This window comes from Dipodomys ordii, unplaced genomic scaffold (assembly GCF_000151885.1).
Source record: "Dipodomys ordii isolate 6190 unplaced genomic scaffold, Dord_2.0 Scaffold86, whole genome shotgun sequence".
Taxonomy (NCBI): domain Eukaryota; kingdom Metazoa; phylum Chordata; class Mammalia; order Rodentia; family Heteromyidae; genus Dipodomys; species Dipodomys ordii.
The window spans coordinates 3,233,990-3,246,275 of NW_012267302.1; the positions used below are offsets into that span (position 1 = coordinate 3,233,990).

Genomic DNA, 12,286 nt, shown 5'->3' on the forward strand with positions numbered 1-12,286 from the left:
AAAACAATGTAGGGGCTGGGAAGGTGGCTCAGTGGTAGAGCGCTTGCCTTGCATGCCTGAAGCCCTGGGTTCGATTCCTCAGCACCACATAAGCAAAAAGAAAAAAGCCGGAAGTGGCACTGTGGCTCAAGTGGTAAAGCACTAGCCTTGAGCTGAAGAGCTGAGGGACAGTGCACAGGCCTAGAGTTCAGGCCCCAGGACCGGACCCCAAAAAAAAAAAATAAATAAAAACAATGTAAAGTTTTGTACTTAAGTTTATTAGCCCAGCACCGGCAGCTCACACCTATAATCTTAGCTACTATGGAGGCTGAGATCTGAGGATTGCAGTTCAAACAAAACCAGCCCGGGCAGGAAATTCAGTGAGACTGTTATTTCCAATTAACAACCAGAAAACCAGAAGTGGCACTGAGCTCAAGTGGTAGAGCACTTGCCTTGAGCTGAAGAGCGCAGGGACAGCACTCAGACCCATAGTTCAAGCCCATGACCACAGGGGGGGAAAAAAGTTTAGTTTGCTTTATAATTAATCATATATTTATGCATTTTAATCTAGGTTTAAGTACAAGACATATTGGTAGATGAGTAAGCAAAATGTTCTGCTTAAATTGGGTAAATGATTGTTTACTATTATTTGTTCTTTTTCTTTTTCTTTTTTGTCAGTCATGGGGCCTGAACTCTGGTCCTGGGTGCTGTCCCTCAGCTCTTTAGCTCAAGGCTAGTGCCCTACGACTTGAGCCACAGCGCCACTTCTGGCTTTTTTCTGCTTATGAGGTGCTGAGGAATCAAATCCAGGGCCTTGTGCATGCGAGGCAAGCACTCTACCACTGAGCCAACTTCTCAGTCCTCTTTTTTTTTTAAGTAATACTTAAAATTTTATTTTGGCCTATACATACAATTTGTTTAAATTGCTTACATAAACCTGTTTGATCCAATAAGGAAATGTGAAAAATGTGAACTACTTATACCAAAGAATAGTGTTTATTCTTATATTCCAAATAGACATGATTTGTGAATTATAGTTTAGTTTGTTGGAGAGTAAATAAGTCAATGTTTGATTAATATTAATTCCAGGTCTTGAAAAACTTAAATTTCATAATCCAATACAAAATATTTGAAAAAACTTTCTTAAGTATAAACTCATGAAATTATCTTGTAACAAGTATCATCTCTGCAAACCAGATTGCAGAAAATTTGTGCTTCTGCAACCATGTTTCTTGCTGTGAGAATTCTTCTACTGCATAAAGAAGAAAAGAGCCATTGGTCCATTATAGCTAACACAGTTTTTCCTCTGTTAGCTTTGTAAATATTTCTCATTGCCAAAATCAAACAGTTCAGATAGGAATTTTACTGATGGAAAATCCACGATTAAAGTAGTAGATTCAGCTGGACTCCCATGGTTTCTACCTGCAATCTTAGATACTCAACAGAATGAAAACCAGAGGATTGTTGTTTAAAGCCAGCCCAGTTATCTAGGAAAACAAGGAACTGAGGTGTGGCTTATATAAGTAGTAGAGAGTCAATTTAGCAAGTAAGTTGAGTGAGTGCAAGACCTTGAGTTCAAGCTTCTAACAACGACAACAAAAACAGTAGCTTGAAGCCTGTAATCCTAATTTATTTGGGAGGTAAAACTGGGCAAAAAAAATGTTCACTTGATTCTACTATGGCATGGTGGCATGTTTCTGCCATACCAGCAATGTAGAGAAGAAGGTAGGAAGATCACAGTCCAGTCTTGCCTAATCATAAGAGCCCATCTCAAAAAGTACAAGGCCCTGAGTTCAAAACCCAGTACTACCAAAAAAGAATACAGGAAAACTTTTTTGAGGGGCCTGTTTTGGGGCTTGAACTTGGCCTGGGCACTGCCCCTCAGCTCTTCAGCTCAAGGCTAGCACTCTGCCACTTTGAGCCACAGCACCATTTCCAGTTTTCTGGTAGTTAGTTGGAGATAAGAGTTTCACAGACTTTCCTGCCTGGGCTGGTTTTGAACCATGATCCTCAGATCTCAGTCTCCTGAGTAGCTAGGATTACAGGCATGAGCCACCAGCGCCTGGCTTGAAAATCCTGCTGTATTAAGAGATACCTAAAACAAAGTTTTAGAAACTCTACCAATGACTAGGTATGGATTGTAAGTTAGAGGCCGGCTTGTGCTATGCAGTGAAACCCTGGGTTTTTTTTGTTTGTTTGTTGTTTGTTTGTTTGTTTTTAAAGGGGGATGGGCAGCCAGGCTCCTGAGACAGAGAGCTGGAGACCACCCTGTTGTACCTGTAGTGAAGGCCAAGGCCTCCTAGTGGGGATGAGATGCAATCCTGTTGAAGGCTGAGAAGCCGTGTGCAGAGCCATTGCCAGTACAGTGGTAGCAGCTGAACTGATCATTGCTGCATTAGGATTTGCAGGCCATTATGTTTTACAGCCATGAAGCATATGGAGCCTCAAGTAAAACAAGTTTTTCAAAGCCTACCAAAATCTGCCTTCAGTGGTGGCTATTACAGACGTAGATTTGAACCCAAAAATGACAAAACAGGAAGCAGCATTAATACTAGGCATAAGCCCTACTGCCAATAAAGGAAAGATAAAAGATGCTCATCAATAAATTATGCTCTTTTTTGTTGTTGTTGTTGGTCATGGGGCTTTGAACTCTGGGCCTGGGCACTGTCCCTCAACTCTTCAGCTCAAGGCGAGCCCTCTACCACTTGAGCTACATCGCCACTTCCGGTTTTCTGGTGGTTTATTGGAGATAGGAGTCTCATGGTCTTTCCTGCCTGGGCTGGCTTTGAACCGTGATCCTCAGATCTCAGCTTCCTGAGTAGCTGAATTATGCTCTTAAATCATTCACACAAAAGAGGATCTCTTTACATAGCAGACAAAATCAGTGGAGCTAAAGATTTACTAGAAGGTCAGGCTAAAAAATTAAATCAACCAGGGGCTAGGAGGGTGGCTCACTGTGGAGTGCTTGCTTTGCATGCATGAAGCATGGGTTTGATTCCTTAACATCACATAAGGGGGACAGGAGCGGGGGGCGGGGGGCAGGGAGGAGGGAGCCAGAAGTGGCACTGTGGCTCAAGTGGTAGAGCGCTAGCCTTGAGCAAAAGCAGCTCAGGGACAGTGCCCAGGCCCAGAGTTCAGGCCCCACAACAAAGTAAACTGTGTGCCAGAGGCTCATGCCTATAATCCTAGCTACTCAGGAGGCTGAGATCTGAGGATCATGGTTCAAAGCCAGCCAGAGCAGAAAAGTCAGTGAGACTCTTCTCCAGTTAACCACCTGAAAACCAAAAAGTGTCACTGTGGCTCAAGTGGTAGAGTACTCACCTTGAACTGAAGAGCTCAGGGACAATGCCAAGGCTCAGAGTTCAAGTCCTACAACCAAAACAAAAAAAAAAAAAAGTAAATGTATGATGAATTTTAAGTTCATATAAAGTTATGAGTACCAACTTTTTATAATTAAATGCCTCAAATATAAAGTTTTTTGAAATTATTCAGCACAAACAAGATAAATCAAAGCTTTAGTAGATTTTATTTAACTTGAGAGCATTAAGAATATTATAGTATTTGGAGCTAGTATTCAATAATGACAGGTATATACCACTTGAATACAGTTACTTATTTAGCAAAAAATGGGGAGGGGGCTGGGAATTTGGCTTTGTGATAGAAGTGGCTCTGTGGTTCAACTGGTAGAATGCTAGCCTTGAGCAAAAGAAGCTCAGGGACAGTGCCTAGGCCTAAAGTTCAAGCCACAGGACTGGCAAAAAAAAATAAATAAATAAAATATTTTAACATGAAAAAAATCACAAGTATGTACAAAGCACCTGGAATGTGCTTCAGCAGAGTTCTGGGTGGAGGGATCATCAGATGAATTATTATCTTTTCTATAGATTTTCTTACTTAGACAGCCACGTTTTGTGCCATTAGTTCCTTCCCTGGATATAGCCGATTGAATCAGAGCTAGGAACCTTACCAAACTTAGACAATCCATATATGTCCAGTAAGTTATCGCTAAGACAGCAGGGAAAACCAGTTCTTAGGGGTAAGAGAATTGATTATAGACCTATAAAGAAGAAAGAAGTTGAAGAGAACTTTGTATAATTATATTAAAAGTGGCATGCTTCATTTAGAAAACCCTAATATTAAAACTATCAGAAACTTCCTGAGAAAAAAATGCATGCCAAACAAAAGAGAGCAGTAATTCTACCTGTAATTATTTTCTTGGTCATTTTGTTTTTATTTTTTATTTGTGAACATACTGTACAGAGGGGTTACAATTACATGGGCAGGATAATGCGTACATTTCTTACCAAGCATTACAGCCTCCTCCTTTGTTTACCCTTCACATCCCTTCCCAGCCTCCCCCCTCCCCCATCTTGGTCATTTTTCTATGGAAAACTTTTTCATTCCTTTTTGTGATTCTGGGGATCCAATGCTAGACATCTTGCTTGCAATGCAAGTGTTGTACACCAGCCTTCCTAGCCTTTGAAAACTTATTTTTGCACTCATTTATCTCTGCATAAACTGTATAGTTTAGCATTAATTTAAAACATTTATAGAAAGTTAGAAAAAAACTAACAGAGTTTACCACAAACAATAATATATAGCTTCCAGGTGCTATAGTGAAGGCCAAGGCCTCCTAGTGGGGATGAGATGCACTCCTGGTGGAGGCTGGGAAGCCGTGCATGGAGCCATTGCCAGTACAGTGGTAGCAGCTGGACTGATCATGCTGCAGCAGGAGCTACTTGGGAGATACTTGGGAGGCTGAAATCAAGGATTATGGCTGAAAGCCAGCCCAGAAAGAAAAGGCGTGAGACTCTTACCTCCAAAAACTACTCAAAAAAGCCAGAAGTGGCACTGTGGTTCAAGTGGTAGAATGCTAGTCTTGAGCAGTAGAAGCTCAGGGACACCTCCCATGCCCTGAGTTCAAGCCTCAGGACTGGCACAATAAAATAAATACTAACACTATATAGCCAGTATCCTTCAAGTTCAAAGCCATGCCTTCAGAAGCAGAGATTTTAAGTGAGACCTATATCCCTATACGTAAAATTTCATTTTAATAGAATATTCTTGTCCATGTATCATGAAAAAAAATTAGAATGCTAAGCCGGGCGCTGGTGGCTCACGCCTGTAATCCTAGCTACTCAGGAGGCTGAGATCTGAGGATCGCAGTTCAAAGCCAGCCCGGGCAGGAAAGACTGTGAGACTCCTATCTCCAATAAACCACCAGAAAACTGGAAGTGGCACTGTAGCTCAAGTGGTAGAGCGCTCGCCTTGAGCTGAAGAGCTGAGGGACAGCGCCCAGGCCCAGAGTTCAAGCCCCATGACCGACAAAAAAAAAAAAAATTAGAATGCTTCCTACAGTCTAACTTAAGTGCTTTACATGTGTTAACTAAATGTCCATAAATGCCCTGGAGACAGAGAATTTAACTTGGTTACCAGAGGGTAAAGTTGGAATATGAACCCCCTTGCAACGTGGCTCATACTCTACCTCTTGAGCCACAGCTACACTTCCAACTGTGGTTAATTGGAGATAAGAGTCTCACAGACTTTCCTGACCAGGCTGGCCTTGAACCTCAATCATCAGATCTCAGCCTCCTGAACAGCTAGGATTACATTAATGGCTCATGCCATTAATGCTAGGTTTCATTAATTATATCTTTAAAACCTAATTTAGGTTCAGTTTTCTCCAGCAAATCATCCAGTTAACCAAAGTCCTGTTGTTCCATCTCTCCTTTGAATGTTTATTGAAGTTCTAATAGTTGTTACAGTATGATGTTTCCTTAATCTGTGACACATGCCAGATTTCTCCTTGCATCTAAGTTCTAAGTGGCTTTAGAAGACAAATCATGTCTTAGTATTCCTCCTGTTTCTCTTCTTCTGCCAAAGAATCCAACAAAGTATGAAAAGTTCATAGCTCTTGTTCAACAAAAACCTGCTGCCTGATTGAAGGAAATAAGCTCCTAAGACTATCTTATGAATTGTATTGGGTTTTATATTTGACAAAGTCTTTCATCCTATTAACACTATATATATATATGTCACAGAAATAGGTAGAGTAGGTAGAGCAAGTATTATCTTTATTTTTTTAAGCAATCACTGAGTTTAAGGTACATTATGGATTTCCCAAGATTACTTAGTTAATTAGCTTCATTGACCCCAATCCCAGCCTCCACCATGCTAGTCCTGGGGCTTTAACTCAGGGCCTGGGCAATTTCCTTCACCTTCTTTTGCTCAAGACTAGCACTACCCCTTGAGGCAGAGCACCACTTTTTCTCTTCATGTGGTACTGAGGAATGGAACTGAGGGCTTCATGCATGCTAGGCAAGCACTCTACCACTAAGCCATATTCCCAGTCCCTCCAGAGTAATCTTTTTATCTTTCCCATTTACAAAGAATGAAATGCCATTAAACCTACACATTGATTATGCTGTGGTTCCATGACCTTCTTTACCCAAAATGCCCTTAGCTCACCAAGCATAGTGCTTTGGAGGCTCTACTGAATCTTCACCTGCTTGCTCTTTCTTGCCATTGATGCTCTACTCCCATCACTTCATCACATTCTCTTGCTTTTTCTGTGGCATCTATTAATATCTCTATTAATTATCTTATTTACTTAGTTATTACTTGCTTCTTGCCTATTCCCACTAGAAAGTAGGCCCCCCAAAAGCAGGATTTCAATCTACACTAGTCACTATTAGTCCCTAATAGAGTACCTAACAGGATATGTTCTTAATAAATCCATGTTGTATAAATTAGCCAAGCCAAAAGCAAACTTAAGCCATGGCTTTTTTTACTTGTAATCCAGTGTACTACCACCATTTCACTTAGCCTCCTATTCTTCAAATCACTTCTACTTTTGGAACTATAGTAAAAAATGATGCTCAGGATAATGACATTAAGATGTGCTATAGGATTCTCTATTAGCAAAGAAAAATTTCATGCAGTTTAATAAACTAAACTAATTAAAGCAGGAATGTCATAGTATATTAATATATTATGTTAATATATTTATAAAAAATTCCAACTAAAAAAGACTTTCTGCTTTTTCTTTAGTTAACCAGAAAATTAAACTAATCCAGAGCTCTTCATTCCCCAAAAGTCCTTGGCAATTAGGATTGTTCTATAAATTTCTATTATTAGCAAAGTTTGTCATCTGTTTCATTACCCTGTTTATTAGGGCAGTCTGAGCAATGGTGTTTTTGCTCATATCCTGGTTTGTGTGTCCTAGTGAAAAGATCTTGGATTCTGGTTTTTTCACTGTCCTGTGACCTAGGCATATTTCACGCCATTAATACAACTTAGTTTCCTGTGTCCATTCTCTGCATAAAGTAGGGAGGTTATTATTGACTTGGCTCTTAAGCACAGTAATTAAATTTGAAGTCTATTTAAAAATAAGAGCTTTAATGCTTTACAATAATGTCTGAAAATAACCTAAAGCCCATCATCAGAAGACTGGCTAAATAAATTAGAGTATATCCTTATACTGGACTATTATTCAGCAATAAAACATAACAGGGAGATGCTCTTGTTTACTAGTACTGAAAGTTCTCCAAGTGGAAAAAAAAATATTCAGAGCAGCCTGGATAGTGTATCTTTTGTTAACAGTTTAATAAAATGTTATGCATATACCTCACAATTCACTCAGAGTATATGATCTAATTTTGAGTATGTTTAGAGCTGTGCAATCATTACCTTAATAGATTTTAGAACATTTTTTTCCCTTACCCAAGAAAGCAAGTCTGATGGAGTTTCTAAGTCCCGTGCCTCTAGTTACCACCATTTTTTATCCTTCTATGACATCAGTTTTTTAATATTCTACATATGGGTGAGATCATGTGATACTTGTCTTTCTGTGCCTAGTTTATTTCGCTTTAATATGTTCTTCAGTTTCATCCAGGTTTTTTGCAAATTATAGCTCAATAGTACTCCATTTTGTGTATATACTACAACTTTTTACCCATGTATCTGTTGGTGGACACTTAGGTTGATTCTGTTTTAACAATTGTTAATAGTGCTGCAGTGAATGAGGGAGTGCATACATCTTGAAAATACTGATTTCATTTCCTTTGGCTGTGGGCCCAGTAGTAGAACTGTTGTACTATTTTCCATAATGTCTGTACTAACTTATCAAGTCACCAAGTGTATATGAGTTCTTTTCTCCACATCATTTGGTGATGTTATTTGGATGGTCTTTTTGATAATAACCATTCTTACAAATGTGAGGTAATAATTTGCAGTTTTGACTTGCAATGCCTGAGGATTAGTAATGTTGAGAATTTTTCCTGTACCTATTGGCTATTTGTATGTATGTATGTATGTATTTTTATTATAAAGCTGCTATACAGAGGGGTTACAGTTACTAGAGTAACGCAATGAGTACATTTCTTGTCGAGCATTGTTACCCCTTGTTGTTCTCCCACTATCCTTTCCCTCCCCCACCTCTTTTACTGCTCCCTCCCATCCCCAAAGTTGTAAAGTTCATTTCCAATATACTGTCTTGTGGGTATCATTGTTGCAATGGGTGTCTGTTTCCTTGTTTTAGCATTCTGTTATTTCCTTTACCCTCCCCAAATTACACTAATGTAGATACAAGATGCAGGGTACCAAAATCAAGTATAGTGACAACAGGGGATATACCATAGGGGGAAGAACATACAAAGGAGACCAAAAAAAAAAAAAATCTGTATGTCTTTTTTTTTTTTTTTTTGTCGGCCATGGGGCTTGAACTCTGGGCCTGGGCGCTGTCCCTCAGCTCTTCAGCTCAAGGTGAGCACTCTACCACTTGAGCTACAGCGCCACTTCCGGTTTTCTGGTGGTTTATTGGAGATAGGAGTCTCACGGTCTTTCCTGCCCGGGCTGGCTTTGAACCGCGATCCTCAGATCTCAGCCTCCTGAGTAGCTAGGATTACAGGCGTGAGCCACCAGCGCCCGGCTGTATGTCTTTTTTTTTTTTTTAATGTCTATTTGTATACTTTAAATAATGTCACTTGTTTCCTTGCTAATGAGTTTGTGTTCCTTGTATATTTTGATAGTAACTACTTATCAGATGTAGTTTGTGAATATTTTTTCCTATTCTATACATTATCTCTTCATTCTATTTCCATTGCTGTACAGAAGCTTTATATCTACTTTTGAGATCTTATTCCAAAAACTCATTGTCTAGGCCAGTGTTCTCAAGCCTTCCCCTATAATATCAAGTAATATCTTTAGTCTTAAAAAAGGAGGGGGCCGGGGGGGCAGGTGCTGGTAGCTCACACCTAGCTACTCAGGAGGCTAAGATCTGAGGATCTCAGTTCAAAGCCAGCCTGGTCAGGAAAGTCAATGAGATTCTTATCTCCAGTTAACCACCAGAAAACCGGAAGTGGTACTGTGGCTCAGGTGGTAGAGTACTAGCCTTGAGCTGAAGAGCGGAGGGACGCGCTCAGGCCCAGATTTCAAGGCCCATAACCAACAGAAAAAAAAAAAAGAAATCAAGACCCCACCTGGGCTTGGGGGTAGGGATGGCTAAAGTGGTTGAGAACCAGTACTGGGCCTGGAATTCAATCCCCAATACTGGGAAGAAGAAAAGCAAAAAACTGTACCCAATTGAATCATATGAGTTGAGCTTCACAGTATGTCTTGAGATTTAGTGAATGTTCTTCAGGTGATGCTCATGATAAATTGTCTAGTATAGCTGTGAAGTAGGTTGTGCTGGTCATTTGAATTTTAATATGATTAAACATTACTTAATCTACCTTCCATGACTCAGAACACATTTCAAGATCTTGCAGATTTCCAGGGTCATTGTTTTGAAAGGAGGTCTCCTAGTTGTCTAAATGCAGAAAATAATGGAGACTGCATTGTATCTATGTTAAATTATGATATATATCTATATGTAGATATGTATAATATTTTTTTGTTTGGCCTTGTGCATGCTAGATGAATGCTATAATCAGTGAGCTAAATCTCCAGTCCTGTAATATTCTTTTGTTTTTGGTTGTCTTTTCTGTAAATCATAGAGCTTGAACTTGGAGTCTGGGCAATGTCCTTGACCTTTTTTGCTCAGGGCTAGCACTCTAGCACTTTGAGCCACAGTGCTACTTCTAAGATGGCTAATTGGAGCTAAAAGTCTTATAGACTTTTCTGCCCAAGCTAGCTTTGAACCGCAATCAACTCTCAGCCTCCTGAGTAGCTAAGTTTACAGGTGTGAGGCACTAGCCCTGTATGTGTGGCCATCCGGCCCTTTAATATTCTTATGTATATAATTTATACCATTAGGGCTGGGAAGTTGGCTCAGTGGTAGAATGCTTGCCTCACATGCATGAGAAAAAAAACCAGAATTGGTGCTGTGGCTCAAGTGGCAGGGCGCTAACCTTGAGCTGAAGAGCTCAGCAGGGACAGTGCTCAGGCCCAGAGTTCAAGTCCCATGACCAACAACAACAAAAAAAAATAAAATACAGCAACAATCTATGTATATATCCATAAAAACAGTATAATCAAACCTCATATAGAGTTTTCAGCTGTCTAGAGTAAGAACCATGGTTCAAAATACTCTCTTCAACTTTGAGTTAGGTTTTACTCATAAGTTAAAAAAAATTTTTTTTAGTCAGTCGAGGGGCTTGAACTTTCAGTTTTCCAGTTGGTAATTGGAGATAAGAGTCTCAGACTTTCCTGCCTGCTCAGTCCTCAGATCTCAGCCTTTTTTTTGTCGGTCGTGGGGCTTGAACTCTGGGCCTGGGTACTGTCCCTCAGCTCTTCAGCTCAAGGCAAGCGCTCTACCACTTGAGCTACAGCGCCACTTCCGGTTTCCTGGTGGTTTATTGGAGATAGGAGTCTCACGGTCTCTCCTGCCCGGGCTGGCTTTGAACCACGATCATCAGATCTCAGCCTCCTGAGTAGCTAGGATTACAGGCGTGAGCCACCAGCGCCCAGGCTCTGGTAGCTCACATCTATAATCTTAGCTATTCAGGAGTGTCAATCTGAGGATCAAAGTTCAAAGCCAGCCTGAGCATAAAAGACTGGAAGGCTCTTAGCTCCACTTAACCACAAAAAAAAGCCACAGTAGAACTATGGCTCAAGTGGTAGAGTACTAGCCTTGAACACAAAGCTCAGGGAACTGACCAGACTCTTGAGTTCAAGCCCCAGGACTGGCATTAAGAGACAAAATAACTTTTTTAAACAGGAAACTTTAAGAATTATACCTAATTGTGCTTCCCTTTCCATTTAAAATAATTATTTCAAAATATATAAATCTGGTACTTAATTCTTATATTACTGAGTATTTTATAGACATTTTGTATTATTACACAATTCAACCCTATTATTAATAGTAATGGTGTCATTAGCTTAGCTCATTTTCCTTATTTAGTGCCTATTTGTTCTATTTTATAGTTGTTAGTTCCCTTAAGAATATAACTTATATTTGGAAGTAATAAAACTAGATTACTTTATAAATATTTATTATACAGACCTTTTCTTAAATCAGACTGCAGCCCTTTTCCAATTATTTCTAATAAAACCCACTTAAATATCTCTCCTCTCCCCTCCCTTTCCTTCCTTTTCCTTTCCTCTGCCTCCTTCCCTCTCTCCCCTACCCTTCCCATTGCACTGTGTACATTGTACCTACATTCGGTGGTCTGTCTCCCTTTTGTTAGCTGACCAGATGAGCCAAGTAAAACCAACAATCCTTGACATTGACGTTGTTATAACAAAACAGTAATAATTTTATTGTGCTATTTACGGGTTTCTGTAGAGAAGCTCTCAAGACTCATTATTTGTATTTCTAAATTTATAGCTTTGTATTTGTAACTTCATCCAAGATTTCACTGAAGGAACATGGTCTTTGTGAGAGACCATTATCTAATCCATACGAATATTTCCTTTAGCATATAGTTTCTATTTAACTACTTGTACTGTCCAGGAAATGCACTGCTGCTCTTTATAATTGTTACCCTTAAAATGTGAATTACCTCGGTATAACTTACAAGACATATACACCATCTATGTCCTGAAATTTAACAAAAGAAGTATTATATGTAGATGACTGCACCTCGGTTCCCAAGAGCTCAAATACAAAATACAGAACTAATGTCCTGCTTCTGCCCTTGAAACCAGTAAGGAAGAAGTCAAAGCCAGGCAACTGTGGCTCACACCTGCAATCCTAGCTACTTAGGAGGCTGAAATCTGAGGATGGTGGTTTGAAACCAGCCCAGACAGGAATGTCCCTGAGACTCTTTTTTTTTTTTTTTTTTTTGGTCGGTCGTGGGGCTTGAACTCTGGGCTTGGGCACTGTCCCTCAGCTTTTCAGCTCAAGGCAAGCGCTCTACCACTT

General features: G+C 39.8%; 1 pseudogene; it reads left to right on the plus strand.

Annotated features, from left to right (window-relative positions):
- LOC105992644 overlaps window positions 1-12,286 on the plus strand; it is a 169,504-nt pseudogene that overhangs the window by 131,347 nt on the left and 25,871 nt on the right.